Source organism: Macrotis lagotis, chromosome 3 (assembly GCF_037893015.1).
Source record: "Macrotis lagotis isolate mMagLag1 chromosome 3, bilby.v1.9.chrom.fasta, whole genome shotgun sequence".
Lineage (NCBI taxonomy): Eukaryota > Metazoa > Chordata > Mammalia > Peramelemorphia > Peramelidae > Macrotis > Macrotis lagotis.
Window position 1 is genome coordinate 76543060 of NC_133660.1, and position 20172 is coordinate 76563231.

The following is a 20172-nucleotide window of genomic DNA, read 5'->3' on the forward strand; positions in this document are numbered from 1 at the left end:
TTCCTTCCTCACCCCCCCCCACTAAAATATGAAGGAAAACATACTCAACTGAGTGAATGTGTTATCGCTTTAAGCACAATTTGGGGAGATTAAGATTCAAGTAGTTCTCACCCTCTCCTTTCTTTCCCTTTGCTGCAATAGTCCTTTTTCAATTTTGTAATATGCCCCTCCCCTTCCTCCCATCTCATTTCACTCCTCCCATTTTTAATGACATTTTTTTTTTTTGCATCATTCCATCAGATTCAACTTATATCTCTACTTTCAGCCTAAGTAAACTTTCTCTAAATAGAGTTATTATTTTCAAGAGTTATGAGAATCTTCTTCTCCAATGGGAAATGTAACAAGTTTACTCTTATTGAATAGCAGTCTTTTTCTTTTCTTCTGATTACCTTTTCATTTATTTCTTGAGTCTCCTGTTTAAAGATCACATTTTCTGTTCAGCTCTGGTCTTTTCGTCAGGAAAGTTCAGAAGTCACAATTTCATTAAATGTCCATCTTTTCTTCTAGGTAGTTTGCTGAGTAGCTGATATTTGGTTGTAATTCAAACTCCCTTCCCCTCCAGAGTATCATATTCCAGGACTTTTGAAACTTTCACATTGTTGCTATCAGGTTCTATGTAATCCTGACTGTGCCTCCTCACTATTTGCATGGCTTCCTTCTTGCTTGCAGGATTTTCTTCTTGGTCTGATAATTCTGGAGTCTGGGTATAACCTTTCTTGAAAATTTTATTTTGGAATTCCTTTCAGTAGGTGATTAGTGGATATTTTTGATGACTATTTTGATCTCTGATTTCAGGTTGTCAAGGAAGTTCTTAGAGATTTCCTGAAGAATGGTACCCAGGCTCTACTTTTTGGTCATGGCTTTCAAGTAGTTCAGTTATTAAATTATCTCTACTGGATCTATTTTTCTGGTCAATTGCTTAATTAATGAGGCATTTTACGTTTTATTCTATATATTTTTCATTTTTTGTTTTTTGTTTAACAGATTTTTGGTTTTACATGAAATCATTAGCTTCCATTAATCCTATCCTATTTCTCAGAGACTTTTTCCCCCTTAGTTTGTTTTTGCATCTTCTTTTCCATTTGATCAATTCTATTTTTAAAAGTAATGTTCTTGGGACTACTAGGTGGCACAGTAGAGAGAACCCTGGCCCTGGAATCAGGAGGTCCTGAGTTCAAGTCCTGTCTCAGACACATAATAATTACTTAGCTGTGTGACCTTGGGCAAGTCACTTAACCCTGATGCCTTAAAGAAACCTTTAAAAAAAGTAATAGTCTTTTTTCTAATCGTCCAATAGAATTTGAAAGTATTTGTTTTCTTGTCACCTTTTTATTGCAAGATTAAAATCCTTTCTGAACTCTTCTAATAAGTCTTTCTGGATAGGAGACCAATTCATATCCTTCTCCATAGCTTCACATGTAGGTTCCCTTCTGCTCTCCTTTTCTGAACTCGTATCCTTATCTCCAAGATAACTTTCAATAGATCCTGCTTTTGTCTGACTTTTATTATTCATTTTGAGATTGATTATCTATCCCAAGGGTCTTATGTTGGGGCAGGGTCTTGCTCTTGCAATTTACATATTGAGAATTCTAGAGTCTTACTAGCTAACTTGTCAATATTAGGAGCTCTAGGGAATTTTTCAGTGAACTGACTAGTAAGGAATGCCTGAAATCTTCTCTTTCTGGAACATCTGTGCTTGGGATAGCAGCCACCCCTTTCTTGGTCACTGGAGATGTGGGATCACCTAAGGCTAGCTCCTGACTGTCCATAGGCAGTCTAGTCACTGAGCCAGGCCCATCAAGCTAGAAATGCCAGGGAATCTCTCTTTGGATGGACTTTCTGATTTGGAGATGTCAGGTGCCCTGGGCTTTTGGTAAAGGTGGGAACACCTGGACCATCTCTAGGCTGCTTCAAATGCTAGGTTATCCTCCTGGCTTGTAATTCCAGATGCTCATTGTTAGGGTTAGACATTCATAACAGACCTGTGGTCTGAATTGGGGTCCTGTGGATCCTGATGGAACTTTCCCGGATTGCTGGAATAGCTCAATGCACAGCTGAATTAGAGCTGCCAAAATACCTACTCCAATAAATGAGGATCTCATGTGAGTCCCCCAGTTCACCCCATCATTCATACTCTGGGATTCTTTTCTCTTCTGTTGGTATACCCATGTTCCCCTGTAACAGAAGTTGCTGGGAGACATTTCACTTTGAGCTTTGGTGAATTCTATTACTCCAAAATTTGTTAAGAGGTCTGATTAATGTTGATTCTGAGGGAAAGCCAGAAGAACTTAAGAGAAATTTTGGTTTCTCTCTACCATTTTGAACCAAAGTATCCAGAACAATTTTAACATTATTTTTCTTCGTATTTGAGTTCCAAATTCCCTCTCTCCCTCCCCTTCCCCCATTTAGAAAATAAGCAATTTAACATAGCTTATATATGTGCAGAAGTGAAAAGCACATTTCCATGTAAGTCATGTTGTGAAAGAAAACATAGACAAAAACTCCAAGAAAATGAAGAAAGTAAAGAAATATATCTGCATTTAAACTCCATCAGTTCTTTTGCTGGTGATGGATAGTACCTCTCATCATAGATCCTTCAGAATTTTCTTGAATCATTGAATTGCTGGGAATAACTAAATTATTCACAGTAGATCATCTTACAATGTTTTTTTCCCTATGTACAATGTTGTCCTGCTTCTTCTCATTTCACTTTGCATCAGTTCATATTGTCTTTCTACCTTTTGTCTTTTTTCTAATTACATGCAAAGATATTTTTCAACATTCGTCATTTTACAAGCTTTTGAGTTCTACTTTTTTCTTTTCTATTCTTTTCTTTTTATGTATTAATGAACAATTTTATTCTTCACTTAGAAACTACTAAGGATCTGAGTTTGTTGGGGTTGCATCACAATTATATGGCTCTACACAGCAATACTAGGGATGTTGGTGAGAACAGGTCAATCTAGCCCAGTCACAGGATGATCAGGTCTTTCAACAGAGGACTAAATAATCAGGTACAGTCTCTGATATGGCAGTTCTAACAAAGCATTGGCAACATGCAGAAAACTGTCCTACTCTTTGGTGCTGCTCATTCTTTGGACAGGGAATTCTACAGAAGTGACAGGTATCTGCTTGTTCTAAGCTCTCCTGGCCATGGAGCTTGCTTGGCTTGAGGGTTTCTGAAGGTTCGTTCAGCATATTTAGCATTGTTGCCTACCTTTTCCTCAATTCTGAGAAATTTGTTATACTTGACCAGATGCTTAGATTAACAAGGGTACAAATCTTGATCTTCCCAATGCAGAGACCAATCATCAGGTCTGTGATGAAAGTATCTTCAGTCTTTCCAAAATGATGGGAAATGATTGTTCCCCATCCATTTGACTGGGTCAGTTTGCATGCTCTGAGACATTCACTGACAGAGCCAATCTGATTCACTTTGAGTAGAAAACAGTCATATACTTTCTCACACATAGCCTTTTCAATGTCCTTAGAATTGCTCACTGTGAGATTATTCCCTACTACCTGGATGCAATCAAGCTATCCAATCCTCCTGGTCAAATTGCAATACATATCATTAGATAATTCTTGAGGAAGCTCTTGTAGAAGTCCCCATGCTCAGCAGGGGAGGTGTTTCTGTTGGGATCATCAGGAGTCTATATGTTCAAGTAAAATTTCCCAAATGAGAAGAATTTGAGGCAGCAGCATTCATGCCAATTATGATTTTGTTAATAGTCATTCTTCAGAAGTTCCAGAGTTTCTTTATTCTCAGGGATATTAGGTGCAAAAGCACATTCATCCCCTATATTGGTGCCATCCTATCCATAGTTTTGTTTTAATCATATTCTTCAGGTTATAGAAGACCTCAGGTCCAATGTTCATGGACTCCTCGAAATTTGCTACTCCAACAAAGAAGATTTTTGGGACTACCAGGATGACTTCTTTATTGTCTACAATATGGCAGAACTAGGAGGCACCTTTCTCAGCAGTTCCTGTCTTACAAACAGTTACAGACACACCAAATATGGCATTTATACCAAATCTGGATGTATTTTTCAGTGTCATCTATTTCTATCATCAATTTGTCAATCTTCTCCTGCTCTATAACATTAAGGTTCTTCCTAACCAGGATTACAGTATTAAATTTATTGATATGTTCAACCATTTTTGAGACACCTTTCCCCATTCAGTGGGTCTCAGAGCTCCAGGGCTACATGGATACCAATTGAAACACTAGTAGACACTAAAGCACTACAATTCAGTGGATTTTCCAAGAGAATCAAAGAACCCTCTTGACTGAATTTTCTAAATTGACATGTTCATTTTCTAGATGGGGCTTCCTCTACTGAGCTAAGAGAGCAGAAGCAGAGTCTGAGTTCCAGAGTTTTCTTCCACCTTTCCTTCTCTTCCCTGGGAAGTGAATAATCTGATATAGATTATAAATGTACAATTGTGTTTAACATATTTCTATATTAGGCAAGTTGTGAAAGAAGAATTAGAACTAAGGGGAAGAAAATATCATGAGAGAGAAAAAAATATAAAAATTCCCTCCATTCTATTTTCTTCCTATTTGTACTTTTCTTTCTTCTTTCCATTTATCCTTCCTCATCTTTACTTTGCTTTTGATTGCTGACTGTCTCATGCTGTCCTTTTATCTTTTCCCTCTTACTTCATTGTAAGGTAGGATAAATTCCAAAACCCAATTGTATTCTCACTTTGAGCCAACTCTGTTGAGCATAAGGTTTCAGTGATTACATTCTCCCATTTTTCCCTCTGCTATAATAGATCCATTGTATTACTTCATGTATTAATTATCCCCTAATGCCTCTATCTTCATCACCGGGCATTATCCTTTTTTATACCTTAATTGTTTTAAAACTGTCTTGTACCCCCAAACCATGTCAAAAATATTCCTTTCAACTATCCTGATAGAAATGTGATTCTCAAGAGCCATAGACATCATTGTCATCACGATCAATTGTGCTCAAACCCTTTGTTTATTCTCATGAGCTAAAAATACCATAACTTCTTGATCAATTTATATGCATATTCTGTGACTGATTATATTTTTTACAACTTTTCTAAGGGAAAATGACAGGTATTGGCTTCCCATTTATACAAATGTTTTTTTCTTTCCTTTTATCTTTTTACATATCACTAGAGTATTATATATGAAAGACAAATTTTTTCTTCAGTTTTGTTCTTCACATCAGGTAAGATTGAAAGGCCTCTATTTCATTGAAATCCATTTTTTTCTTCTGAAAGACTATGCTGAATTTTACAAACTAGTTGATTCTTGGTTGTAATCCAAGCTTCTTTGCCATCCAGAAAAATCATATTCCAGTCCTCAAATTTTTTTTAATGTTGAAACTGATAAATCCTTTCCAATCCTGACTGTGACTCCCTGGTATTTAAAGTACTTCTTTCTTTCAGCTTGCAGACAGAATATTTTCTCCTTTAGCTGAAAATTCTGAAATTTGACTACAATATTCCTTAGAGTTTTTATTTTGGGTTCTCTTTCTATGAATGATCAATGGATTCTTTCAAGGATTATTGTATCTTTTTGTTCTAGGACATTTTGGCAATTTTCCATGATAATTTCCTGCATGATATTTTTCAGGTGTTTTTTTTTTTTTCTGGAGATGTTTTTCTAGTAGACTCATAATTCATAAATTCTTTCTCCTGAAGTAGAAGGGGCATTATATTAGTCCAGGGATTTCATACCTTAGATATTTACTTATTGCTATACTAATGTTGCTTTAATACCCATGGGGTCCCTCATGTCTGGTATTGTGCTGAGGGAGTGGGGTGATCATAGTTGGTGTTGGTAGAGTCTCTAGGAGTCTAGAATCTTACCTCTTAAGGAGCTGGGGTCTTGTGTCTAGTATGAGAAGATGTCAGTTGGGTGTTTCTGAGTTTTTCCAGGGCTACATACAAGTACATGACAGGGCCATTTCTTGAGGATGTCTTTTGTCCATATATATATACTGAATCATGTGAGTCTGGCCATTGTATGTTACCTGTTTCCCTGGGTCTGTGCTGAAACTTGTGGCTTTTCATGGAACTCCAGTCTTCAGGTTCTGCTGGCTATGCTGTGGCATGTGAGAGGGTTATTGTTGGCATTTTCTTCCTCTACTTCAATGGGGCTCATGATCATCTGTTAGTTTCCTGAGGTGGGGCTTGCTGCTTGCTAACTTGATGGGATATTTCCTATTCTGCCCTGCAGAATACTGCACTCAGTACCTGAATGAGATATGTCTTTCTTACCAATCTTCCAAGTTTCTTGGTATAAAAAATTGTTTCAATCCCTATTTTTTCTAGATCTGCTATAATAGGATTAATTTGAGGGGCTCTATAATATGGTTGTTTGGAGATGAATATGGGAGAGCTACAATTTACTTTTTACTTCACCATCTTGAATTCCAGAAGTTTTAATCTGCACTTTCCTTCTGATAAAGTTTAACACTGTCTTGATGAGTTGCTCTACTAGTAAATCATTCACTGTTTAGCAGCTTCTGATTTTCCCCTATCATTTTCCTTCAACCAATGTTGAAATTTGTGTGTGTTCTAGTCCAGATAAACAAAAGTGAGCTGACTCCAAGTCTCTGTAAGCTGCCCACTCCTCCTTTTGCTAATTGTGTACTGATTCAATTTTCTCTCCAGGTTCTACTCCATTGACTTTGAGTATTCTGACCATTGGCAGGTACTTTTGTTGAATAGAAAGGATAAGTCTATGATTGGTTTAACACTCTGTGCCACACGTTACCTTCATAATTCTCACACCTTATTTGTCTCTTCCTCTTTCAATTATGTAGTCTATTAAATTCCAGGACTTGCTGTGAGGGTATATGATGTTTTGTTGTGGTTAAGTAAGCAAAAGACAGTTTTGGTGATAAGGTCATGAGATGCCTGTCTTTAACTGACTGTTACGAACTCCATTCCTCCAGGGACTTCATGTCATGTTTCATAGTCTGAGTCTATTCTCTCAGTAAAATTATACAGAATTACAAATTTGTTCATTTTCAGAACACTGCTGATAAGGGTCCCCGGGTCCTCACAGAATTTTTATTTGACCTCATTAGAATTTGTTATGTTGAGAACATATGCACTGATGATTGCACATGGAATTTTCCTGATTGTGATAATTTCATTGCCATGAGTTTGTTGCTCACTCCTTTTAGAAGATAGGCAAACTTGGGGCGGCTAGGTGGCGCAGTGGATAGAGCATTGGCCTTGGAGTCAGGAGTACCTGAGTTCAAATCTGGCCTCAGACAATAATTACCTAGCTGTGTGGCCTTGGGCAAGCCACTTAACCCCATTTGCCTTGCAAAAATGTAAAAAAATAAGATAGGCAAACTTGCTGACTAGATTAGATTTAATTTTGAAACTATGTCCAAGTCATTGTACTCATCATTGGAGTCATAATTCAAGAAAAAAAATGCATGCAGTCCTAAATTTTCATTTTTTCTATTTGGATGTGTTACCTACTGAGTTCTCTCAAAATAGAAGCTTGTCTCTCAGGTCTACAGGATATTTTTGATGCCCATAAGTCTGCACACAGTCTGTGTAACAATGGTGAATAGATCATCTTTGCAAGTAAGTAAGGTGGAATTTGAATTCAGGTCATCTGGCTACCAGGTTCCACTTTCTATCCATTTTTCTACCAACTTCCTCTATTAGATGAAATCATAAAGCAAATATATATCTTACATATTTGATCTTTTATTTTAATTTATTTTTAAACAATTTCAGATCTCCTGATTAAATTTTTACCCATTTATTTAATTTCATTTGCAGAAAAAATATGAGAACACCTAGTAATATTAACAATAACAATAAAACAGCAATGATATTCTATTTATATCCTTGAAGGCATAGCAAATATGAGATAAAGTATATATATATATATATATATATATATATATATATATATATATATACATATATTAGATTTTTGCAAGGCAATGGGGTTAAGTGTCTTGCCCAACATCACACAGTTAGGTAATTTTTAAGTGTCTGATGCCGGATTTGAGCTCAGGTACTCCTGACTCCAGGGACGGCGCTCTATCCACCTAGCCACCCCTAAAGTCAATATATTTAGACCAGAACTTTCGTCTTTTATGTGAAACAGTGACTACGTAAAGAGACAAAAAAACTAGGTGCTAATCTATACCACTCATTAATTTATTCAAATTGATCACAATAAAGTAAAATTGTTAAAGGTAGTGCTATTTTCCCCATCTTTCCAGTGACTGCAGAGACAATTAGAAATATCCTTCTTTGTGACTGATCAGAGCAAATTTTGTGTGGACTATGTTGCTTAGTCAGTGACAAGAATTCAAATTATCTTTCTGAAAAAGAATTACTTGGGGGGCAGCTAGGTGTTGCAGTGGATAGGGCACTGGTCCTGGAGTCAGGAGTACCTGAGCTCAAATATGGCCTCAGACACTTAATAATTACCTAGCTGTGTGCCCTTGGGCAAGCCACTTAACCCCATTTGCCTTGCAAAAAACCTAAAAAAATAAAGAATTACTTGGAACAGACTAGAGCTTTCCCTTACCCTCAAATGCACCCCTATTTTAAAAGCAGACCACATATCTTTAACAGAAGTTATCACTATGTAAGTTCTCTATTTCAAATTTTTGATAACTCCAGTTTTGTTTTGCAATAAAGACCTCCTCTATGGTTTTATTATTTCACTTATGAACTGTATGTTTGGGAACCCCCCCACACACACACATAATGCCCTCTCTCCTCTTCAGAACTGGTTCAAAGGCTTCCAGTCTCCTGAGACTGAATTGGGGTCCAGGACATGCTGGCCTCTACCCCTCTGGGGCACAGGGCTTGCTCCCAGAAGGCCAAGGTCTCCCAGCCTTGCTGCTCATGCTCCATCACTCAAAAAGGCTCCTCTGTGGGGGGACTCTGGAGAAGGAGGAACCTTTCTGAAAGGAGTGATAAAGTCACTCTCAAATCTTTAAAATCTCTTTAAAAAAAATCTTCATTTGCACATCTTGCCACCTAGACCAGGACTCTTTCCTCAAATAGCTCCTGGGTCTAGGCTAGTTTTGAGTTATGTGTGGTCAATGATAAAAGAATTCCTGACTCTTCAGAGGTGCAGCCTCAGAGGTGAAGTGTCTGGTCCTCAATTGCTAAACCTCCACCTTCAAAGACCCTGCCATCCTTCCCTCTAAAAACCAAGAGAAGATTCATCCTGAGGTTCAGTCTTCCCTGGAGTTCTAATTCAGTTGCATGGTAGCATTTTAGGAAGGCTAACTTCATAATGGCTTCGTGTACACTCTACCAAAACTGCTGATAAATTCATTAATTTAGAGGTAGAAATCAACTCTAAAAGCTACTTGACAGCCATGATACATATGAAGAAAAGAATCTGATTACGTTTCTTTTCTTCCCTTTGAAGGGGCATTAAATGCACCCACATAGCCAGAGATGAATAGAGACAATATGTGAAAAAAAAATTCCTAAGTCAACTATTACCAGTCACTTGCCTTCCATTTTAATACTTGACCTATCTCTGATACTTTTATCTTTTTTGTAGGTGATTGTTAATTAAATTATTAATCCAACATGAAAGACAACATAATATAGTGGATTGAGAGCTTTCCTTATAGCAGGAAGACTAATTATGCCTCTTCCACATGCCAGTTCTTTCACTCTGGGCAGGTCACAGTGGCTCAGAAAACTTGAAGGTTGTAATCTGTAAAGAAGGGGTAGAGAAAGTTCCTCTCTGGGAGCTTTTAATATTGCTGAAATCACAGATCTAGTTCTAAAAAGACAAAGGAAAAGAATATATATATATATATATATATATATATATATATATATATGTATGTATATATGTATATGTATATGTCAAATGAAATTTTCTACCAGAGTTTTACTGTTATACCTCACCATAGAATAAAGGAAAAACCTAGACACAATTCATGGAAGGTTAGAGTAAAACTGGAAGAAATCCCAATCATGTCTTCTAAACCCTTCATTTTTATAGATTAAAAATGAGGGATAGGTCAATTTACTCAACAGAGTAAGGAAACAAATCTTATTAAACCCATTCATTCTTTCCTCTTTTCCAGATGCCTGGAAGATATCACTTCCATAACCAGAAATGCTGTCCATGATCTCAAGATTACTCAAGTTCAGAGAATCTTAGCATGAGTTTCCTTCCAGGGTGATGATGGGAATATCTCTCAAAATGCATCTATCAACTTATAAACCATTTCAGTCAAAAATTTGTTCTATCACTGAACAAGAGTGACTGCTGAATAGTCAACAATATTAAAAAAATGATAATAATAGGTAGTATTTCTAAAATCTTTGAGAGTTTACAAAAACACTTTAAAAATATTAGCTCAATGTATCCTCACAACAATTCTGGGAGATAAATGCTGTCATTATCATAATTTTATGGAAAAAGAAACTGAGGTAGATAAAGATTAAATGAATAGTCCTGGGTCTTATGACAAGCAAGTGCCTGAGGACATGCAATCATAGTTTGGAGATATTGTGGGTTCTGTTTCATACTACAGTAATCAAAGTATCACAATAAGTTGTCAAAAGACTTTCTTTCCCTGTGTATATAAGTGTTTTATTTATACTTTATTGTAGTCTATTAAATATGCAAGAGTATAATATCTAAAATTGAATAATATAAGAAATAAAACACTTTATTGATGAAAAAAATGCAAACCCTCACCTGAACTTTCATTAAGTTAAAATCACCTTGTTGGTGGACCTTCTTGGCTCAATATTGATGACCACTGATAGATCAGGGTAGTAGTTGCTGAATTTGGGAAATGGCTGTGCAATTTAATAAAATAAGATAAAGAAGTTTTACACATCTGTTGAATCTTCCTTTCATTTGAACACAAAGTCAATTTTAGGTTTTTAACCAACCAAATTTCATTATTGTTTCACTCAGGCAATGGGGAGATATAAGTAGATAGAGAGATACTAGGAACCATCGGTGCATAAAGGAATCAGAACACATATAGTATTTATTGTTCAAGTTTTCAATCTTATATAGGTATTCCAAAATACTCACCAAAGGAATAATGAAGATAATTGATCACACATTCTTCTAAAAGATATAATAGTATTGCAAATGTTTGAAATATTATGAGAATTATCAAAATGTTACACGAAAATAAAATGTATATACTTGTCATTGAAAAAATGGTACGAGCCCCGCAGGCAGCACAACTATCTGGGGCCTGGGATGGGGCTGCAGCCCCCACTCCACCCCCCAACATTTCCCCGGCCCATGCAGGACTGCAGGACTGGACCATGGCAGAGAGGACAGTGGACATCCCCTCGCCCCCAAGGAGAACCTGCTGGGCTCTTGGGTGAAGTTACCCTTCAGCAGCAGTAACAATGGTCCCAGTGCGGCACCATCCTCAATTTCTCATGAGGGAGACACAGAAGAGATTCTTCTGGATGTCCAACAGGAATCGGGCCACAGCCACTCCAAGAGTTCTCAATGTGAAGCCCATCTCGGTCACAGATATTCCAAGATATTAACCGAACTTCTCAAATGGATATTCACCAGATTAGAGAAAAGTACAGTTCTCAGGCTGAAGAAGACTACATGGAAAGACAGAAAAGAAGTGAATGAAAAGCATCCTGAAGAAAAACTCGGACTTGATCTGAGGCTGGTCCAGCAAGTGTGAAAATGCATCCCCACCAAGGAATTTCTTTTTAAGCATCTGAAGGGTTCGGGCCACTCTCAGCAGGAGAAACATGAGCGTCACGAAAAAGGGGACATCTCGGCGGAATTTTTTTAAGGTTTTTCTACCATCCTTGCTGCTCTCTCGCTTCCTGGCCATCAGGGGAATCTACATTGGAAGGCGTCTCACTACCTCCACCAGCACCTTCTAGGGCAGTGGGACCGGGAACCTGGCCAAGCAGCAGGCCGCCGTTTCTGAGAATGCAGAATGGTGACCGCAGAAAGGTCGTGTGTCCGGTCGTGCGTCCAGGATGGCTCCTGCGACTTGTGTTCATTTGCTGTATAAATGTTGTGTTCCTAGTTCAGTAGAATGGGAGGATAGATAGCTGTCTTCATTCCCTGGGCACCAGCATGGGGAGCAGGTCAGACTGATTGGCCTCTCCTCCCTGTAGAGTTAGCCCCTCCAGTTCTCTGTCTCAAGGCTTTCTGGACTCCTGTGAAATCCCCAAACTTCCCAATTCCTCTAACCAGTGACTAACTGCTCCTTTGAACAAGTGAATCGTGTCATTTTTAATAGCATGATTATTTAGGGGCTTGTCCAACATCCTGAAGGTTTGTGGTCCCAGGAGAAGTCTCCCCTTCATTTTGATGGGTGGTCTTCCTGGACATATGGGAAAAGAGGAAGGAAGCCCTTCATTTCTGTCCCTTTTCCTTTATCTCCACCTATTTATCTAAAAAAGTCTTGTGAAGACCCCATAGGAGGAATATGGGTTCCTAGTACCACTTCCAAATCGTCTTTGGGAGGAACCAGTGTAGTAATCAGAACCAAGTTTCTCATTGTTCCTTCTGCCCTAACACAAAAAAAAAAAACAACCTTATCACTTCCAGCAAAAAATGGTAGCCAGTGAGCAAAAGGAAACCAAAAGAAATGTTCTATCCTAACTAAACCTTTCCAGAAGCCTTGGAGGGAAGGAAACTGTGTGACAATTCTGGCAGCTGATCTCTACCATGATCAAGAGCATGCAATGCTTCACTTTTTTCCATTTAGTTCAGTGAAGAATGCAAGAGGACTTTGGTTTTTTTTTTTGTCTGCTTGATACTAAGGGGTCTGACGAGTTCTTTGAAGCAAAATGCCCAGGGATTGATAAGGATTTAATGTGGAATCAGAGTTGCAAATGACATATATTTTTTGTTTTGCTGAAACTGATTGGATTTTGATTTTTTTTAAAATGTGTTGTATTTAATCTCTTTCCATCTAAAACATTTCCCTTGAAAAAGTATTCAATGTGGCAAATAATCACACTTACTTGATGATATTAGGATCTATTTAGACCCTAAATAACAGAATATAAATCTAGATTTAGCAATTGCAATAAAAAATTATTTAAACTGGTAGGTGGAGAAGAGGTAGAGAAAATGGGAGATATTTTAACATTTGATGATTACACTGGAAAGTCGGGTGGAGTAATGTCATGTTTAAAATATTATGTCTAAAATATTAGGCATTTAGATTTTTTTCCTCTAAGCCTGAGGTACAATTAAAGATTGTGACTAGAGCATAAAGGACACTCAATTGCTAAAGAAAAGTTTCAGTTTTATTATTTTTGTTTTTCTCCTGGTAGTCATACTTGTACTACATACAATAGTTCTACAGTATGTCTTTAGGTTATATGAAGGGTCTTTGGAGTCTCTACTAGGTTTTCAAAGTTTTTTCTCTTTCTGCCACCCAAAAGCAGGTTCTAAAATTGTACTCTGGGATCTTTTTTTACAAACTTCGTCACTAGTCACATAAACATATATTTAAGTATTTATTAATGGAAAGCAGTACAGCAGACTATCACTTAAAGAGCATGTGTTATGAGCAAAGACATGTTTTATGTATGTAACCAAAGGCAGTGAGGCAAAAATATGGTTGATGCTGGTGCAAAATAATATATTGAGAATATTAGCACTATATGTGAAACTCTCATTTAAGTCAGCATGTTAAAAAGCAGATTATGGTCACCATTATAGCATGGAATTTATTCCTTCTCTTCCCCTTTTCCCAAATACACACATAAACATTCCAATCATTCAATAGTTTTGAAAATATTAGAATTCATATAGAAAAATAAAAGAGAAACCCCAGCCTATCTTCAGTTTCAGTAATACCTCCCTGCAGATAATTAAAATCCCTGAAGAAAAATTATGACATGTCTGTCTTGTACCAATGCTCTTGTATCTTCCCATCAATGCTCCTTGACGCTTTATTGCAAAGCACCAATAAGATATTAAGACTATCCAGAGATGAGTCTGTCAGAATTAGGTATTTGAAGACTCTTCTCTATAGCCATCCATAAAGACCATTAAAAAATGTTAAATGCATTAACCTTGTTCTGATCTTGGGCACATGCCTACAAAGCCATTCACAGAGAGTGGTAATTGAAAGGTATGAATTTTTATATAGATTTAACTGTTCAAGTATTTGTCCTGAGGCAAAGCTAAAGGCTAAACCTGCACCACATGTGCTGCTTGCAAAACAGGAGGCTGTTATTAGGCTGCCCCTAAAATGAACAAAGAAACCATGACTTCTTTCTTGGGATAATTTGTGTGGCATCATTCCCCTTCCTCATATTTTATTCCTCTTGCCCATGATGCTAGTAATAAGTTTCCATAATTTCTCAACTTTATTTTCAAAATGGTAGCTATAGATTTGAATGTTTTTCACAGGCTCTTTGATAAGCTCCTTGCTTTTTTCTCTCTGTCTAAATGCTAAAAATTTTACTTTGCACATTATAGGCTATCTGTGATGAAATGTTGTTTTTGTAGAATGAAATTCTGCTCATAACCAATACGGTAAGATAGCAAACATTCTGTGGATCAATTGCAAAACAGTAAGCATATTAAAATCCTGTCTTTAATGAAAACATATACTTAATAGAATATACTCAAATATTCCGGGGCAAATCATTTGGACTTTGATTTCCAAAAATATCAGTGGACTTCACCTAATAGACTATTGTATAATTGAGTAATGTGTTTTCATTCTGTAAAGTTTGATATCGAGACAAGCCTCAATGACATGAAGCCACTGCAGCACCATCACTTTCAAGAGGCTAATGACATTATAGGAAAAGAAACACATCAGGATTCTTATCTTTAAAATCCTGATTCAAGAGCATTTGCTATTGATTGAAACAATCTTTGTTCCACTGAATTTTAAGTCTACAAAACTCACTCAACAATTTTATGTGAATCACAATGCCATACTCTCAAATCAGTTCTACCTCATAATTTATCTTTTAAAATATCTCTGCCCTTCATAAGCACCTCATAATGAAGTGCAGAAAGTCATAGAAATTAAATACATCCTTTTCAGACCATGATGTAATAAAAATATCATAAAAGGTCATGGAAAGATAACTAAAATTTAATTGCAAACTAAATCATCTATTTTTTTAAGGCAATGGGGTTAAGTGAATTGCCCAGGGTAACATGGCTAGGCTATTATTAAATGTCTGAGGTCAGATTGGAACTCAGGTTTTCCTGACTCTAGGGCTGGTGCTCTATCCACTATGCCATTTAGCTGCCCCCTAAATTATCTAATTTTAAAGAATGATTGCATCAACAACAGATCATAGAAATAATAATTTCATTCAAGAAAATAGCAATGCTAAGATATCATACCAAAACTTGTTGGATATAGTCAAAGCTGTTATTAGAGACATCTTTATATCTCTAAAAGCTTGCATGAATTAAGTAGAGAGAAAGGAGATCAATGAATTGGGCCAGCAACTACAAAAACTGGTAAAAGAACAAATTAAAAATTTCCAATTAAATACCAAATTTGAAATTCAAAAATCAAAGTAAGAATTAATAAAATTACAAGCAAGAAAAATACTGGACTAATAAATAAAACTAAGAATTGGTTTATTGAACAAACTAATAAAATAGACAAACTTTTAGTTAATTGGAGCAAATAAAGAAATCAAAATTACCTGTATCAAAAATGAAAAGGGTGATTCCACTATCATTGAGGAGGAAATTAAAAAACATAATGCCAATGAATCTGACAATATATATGAAATGAATGAATATTTGCAAAAATGTAAACTGTCCAGATTAAGAGATGAAGAAATACAATTCTTAAATAACACCATTTCAGAAAAAGAAATGGAACAAACCATCAATGAACTAAGAAAAAAATCTCCAAGGCCATATGGACTTCTACCAAACACTAAGAGAGGAATTAATTCCAATCCTAAATAAACTATTTGAAAAATAGGTGAAGGAGTTCTGTCAATCTCCTTTTAAGGCATTAAAATGGTGCTGATACCTAAATCAGGATGAGCCAAAACAGACAAAAACAAAATTATAGACTGGTCGCCCTAATGATATGATGGAAAAAATTAAAACAATCTTAGCAGATATATTACAGTAGGTTATTACTGAGAAAATACATCATTATATAGTAGGATTTATTTAAGGATGGTTCAATATTTGGAAAGTAATCAATGTAATTGACTACCAATAACAAATCTAAGAGAAATCGTATGATTTTCTCAATGGATGCTGAAAAAGCCATTGATAAAATGGTCCTACTAAAAACACTAGAGAGCTAGAAATAAATGAAGTTTCAATAAAATGATAAGCAGTATTTATCTAAAACTATCAGTAAGCATTATATCTAATGTTGATAAGGTAGAAGCATTCGCAATAAGATAATGGATGAAACAAGTAGATCCAGTAGCACCACTATTATTCAATATTGTTTTAGAAATGTGACCTTTGACAAGAAGATGAAGGAATTAGAATAAGAAGTGAAGAAGCAAAACTTTCCTTCTTTACTGATGATATGATGGAATAAATAGAGAACACTAGAAAATCAATGGAAAAAAACTATGAAGCTATTAACTATATTAAGTAAGTACCAAGATATAAAATTAACTCATAATAATCAGCATTACTATATTTGACCAACAAAGCCCAACAGCAAGATATTGAAAGAAAATTCCATATAACTGTAAACAGCATAAGCCACTTGATAATCTATCTCCCAAGACAAACACAGCAACTATATGAAGACAATTGCAAAACATTTTTCACACAAATAATGTCATAGCTAAACAACTGGAGAAATATCAATCGTTCATGGGTTTTTTGAGTTTATGTAATAAGGACAATTCTTCATAAATTAATTTTTCAATGCCATACCAGTCTACCAAATATTCTTTTATATAACAAGGAAAAATAATTTCAAAATTCATCTGCAGGAATTAAAAGTCAAGAATATCAAGGGAATTAATTTAAAAAAAATGCACAGGAGAGTGACCTAGTCATACTAGGTCTAAAAACATATTATAGAGCAACAGTCATTAAAACTGTCTGCCACTGGCAAAGAGATAGAGAAGAGAAGTGGATCAGTGTAATAGATTAGGTACAAAAGTAACAGTGGTAAATCTGCTGTTCTATATAACCCAAGACATTCCTTCTGGGATGAAAGGTCATTATTTGCCAAAAACATTTGGGCAAACTGGAAAGTAGAATGGAGGAAACTAGGCATAGGCCCACATCTTGTATCCTATACCAAGATAAGATTAAAATGGGTACAGGATTTAGACATAAAGGATGATACAATAAGCTAATTGGGAGAACAAGGAATAGTTTGTCACATCTATAGACAGGGGAGGAATTTTTGCTCAAAAGAGATAGAGTATTATAAATTGCAAAATGGATAATTCTGATTACATTTAATAAAATATTTAAAAATTTAAAAGTTTTCACGCAAATAAAATCAATGCAACTAAAATTAGGAGTGCAGAAAGTTGGAAAGCAATTTTCACAGCCAGTGTTTTTGATAAATGATACATTTCTAAAATATATAGACAACTAAGTCAAATTTATAAGAATGCCATTCTCCAATTGATAAATGGATAAAGGATAAGAATAGGTTTCAGAAGAAAAAAATTAACCTATAATCATATGAAAAAATGCTCCAAATCATTATTGATTAGAGAAATGCAAAATAATAAAATTTCAAGTACCACCTCACATTTTTGAGACTGACTAAGATAAGAAAAAGAAAATATGATCTATGTTGGAGACGACATGGGAAAACTGGAACACTAATGCATTGATGATGATGTAGGAACTGATGCAGCCATTTTGGAGAGCTATCTGGAACTATGCCCAAAAGACAATAAAACTGAGCATTCACTATGATCCAGCAATATGCTATGTTTGGCTCCCAGAAATCATTACAAAAGGGGAAAAGATCCATATATACAAAGATATTTATGGCAGCTTTTGTAGTGATAAAGAATAGGATTTTGAGGAATGCCCATCAATTGAGAAATAGGTGAAAAAATATGATATATGAACATGATGTACTTTTGTTCTGTAAGAAATCATGAATGACTAGACTTGAGAAAAGAATAGAAAAACTTCCTTGAATTGATGCTGACTGAAGGGAACAAAACCAGAAGAACATTTTATATAATAACAGAAACATAATGAGATGATCTACTATAATGGACAAAGTTCTTCATAGCAATTCAGCAAAGGACAATCCTAAAAGATTTATTAAGGGAAATGGCATCCACATGCAGAGAAAGATCTATAGAGTCTGAATAAACAGCAAAGCATGTTCATTTTTCAAACTTCTTTTCTATTTTTTCTTTCTTTCATATGTTTTTTCCCTTTAGTTGAAATTCTTCTTTTATAAAATGACTAGTATGGAAATATGTTAAATGCAATTGTACATCTACAGCCTATATCAGATTATTCATTGCTATGGGGAGGAGTAAGGGAAGGGAAAAATTTCAAACTCAAATCTCAGCTCCCCATTCTTTAATTCTTCTTTTTTTAATTGTATTTTTGTTATTGTTTAGATTCATAGACTTAAAACATCTATAACTGATAAATTCTTTATAATAAATTTAACTTTTTAATAGCTTCTTCAAAAAGTACTTTCAAAGGATAGAAATATCTGAAGAAAAAATACACTTGGAATTAAAGTAGAAATGTAGTAAATTTTACCTTAAAGGGATAAAAAGACAAAGCTGTCCAATATAATCTTGATAACATTATTGAAAGCACGAAACCTTCAAACCCTTTCAACTCACAAACCAGCCATAACTGCAACATTCCTTTAATGAAAAACATGTTTCATTTTATGAACTTTTCCTGTCTTATAGTATAAACACAATGTGGAAGTTGCTATTTATATTGCTTGTATTTTTCCTTAATCATCAGAATATTGTTTTGTGATGTTTATTATTACCTCTTACTCAAGAGATAATAGGTAAGACATTTGATTAAAATAGTCTTATGGCATAAAATGTGAACCTTTTTGAACTGGAAAGAATATAATTTTCAGAATTTTATTATTTATAGTTTACCTTGCAAAAGTCTTATGTGTTCTGTCCATCTTTTGTTTAAAGGTGGAAAAAGGTATATGCTCTTATGTAGTTTAGCCAATTAGCATAAATTAGAATTACTAATTAATATAAATTAGAAAATATGTGGTACTGCATTGGTAACAGAAGCATGAAGTAACTGAGGATATAAATAATCTTTTTTGAAACAAATTTAATTACTAGAAAGAAAAATCATTTATTAATATGATAGGTTTCACCTTGGAGATGAGTCTAGTGACTTGACCCAAGCATCTATGATTGATGTATCATTTGAAATTGTTGTCAGTGAATTGGATAAAGCTTATAAAATTTGTGAATGTCTCAAATGTGGGATTAAGTGTTATGGAATCTTGTACTGAATCTTAAAATCTTAAAATGTACTAGTGTTGAATAGTGTTTAGATTTAAAACTTAGAAAAATTATGTTCACAGTACAAGTTGTTAAATAGCAGATCAAAAATGAAGTTTTGTATGGTTTCAAACTCAATATTAAATAATTGTACCTTTCATTTTTGCTTTTGTCTCAAATCCGTAATTTTATCATGGTACTGATATGGTCATTTTAAGCATATAATACTGAAAAGCTCTAAGAGGATTATCCAAACAGTCTTTCTGTTTCACAGGAAACTTTAAGACTGACATTTAAATTGTGGATAGTCAAGCTTAGAACATTTGCTACTCTTACTTCATTTTTAACCAAGTGACAACCCAACCTAGATCAAAGAGACCAGAGATTAGGCATTACAATGCATCTGGAGTTTATTTGTTTGCAATTTGATCATATAATTTTTGGGTTTTAATCTGGAACTACTTTTGTAAAATTTATTCCTATTATGAATGTGAAATTAGCATTTCCCATAGAAAATGAAGGTTTCAAAGAGTAATCGATATTTTCCAATGCTATTTGTCTATTTTCTTTTGTTCCCACACTTTTGAATTTGTCTCACCAGCTCTTAGCACATTGTCAAGGAAATGATAGGCCTTATGGAATTCTTGGAAATAATTGATGATTCAGAAAGTATAGATTTCAGACCATTGCAATGATGTTATAAATCTGAGATAAGTCCCATAGTTCCTGGACCTTTCTTCGCTCTGT

At 35.1% G+C, this 20172-nt stretch overlaps 1 pseudogene; it reads left to right on the top strand.

The window, feature by feature from the left end:
• The first annotated feature begins 3056 nt into the window (after window positions 1-3056).
• On the top strand, window positions 3057-11892 carry LOC141519140 (BCL2/adenovirus E1B 19 kDa protein-interacting protein 3-like; annotated as a pseudogene).
• The last annotated feature ends 8280 nt before the right edge of the window (window positions 11893-20172 follow it).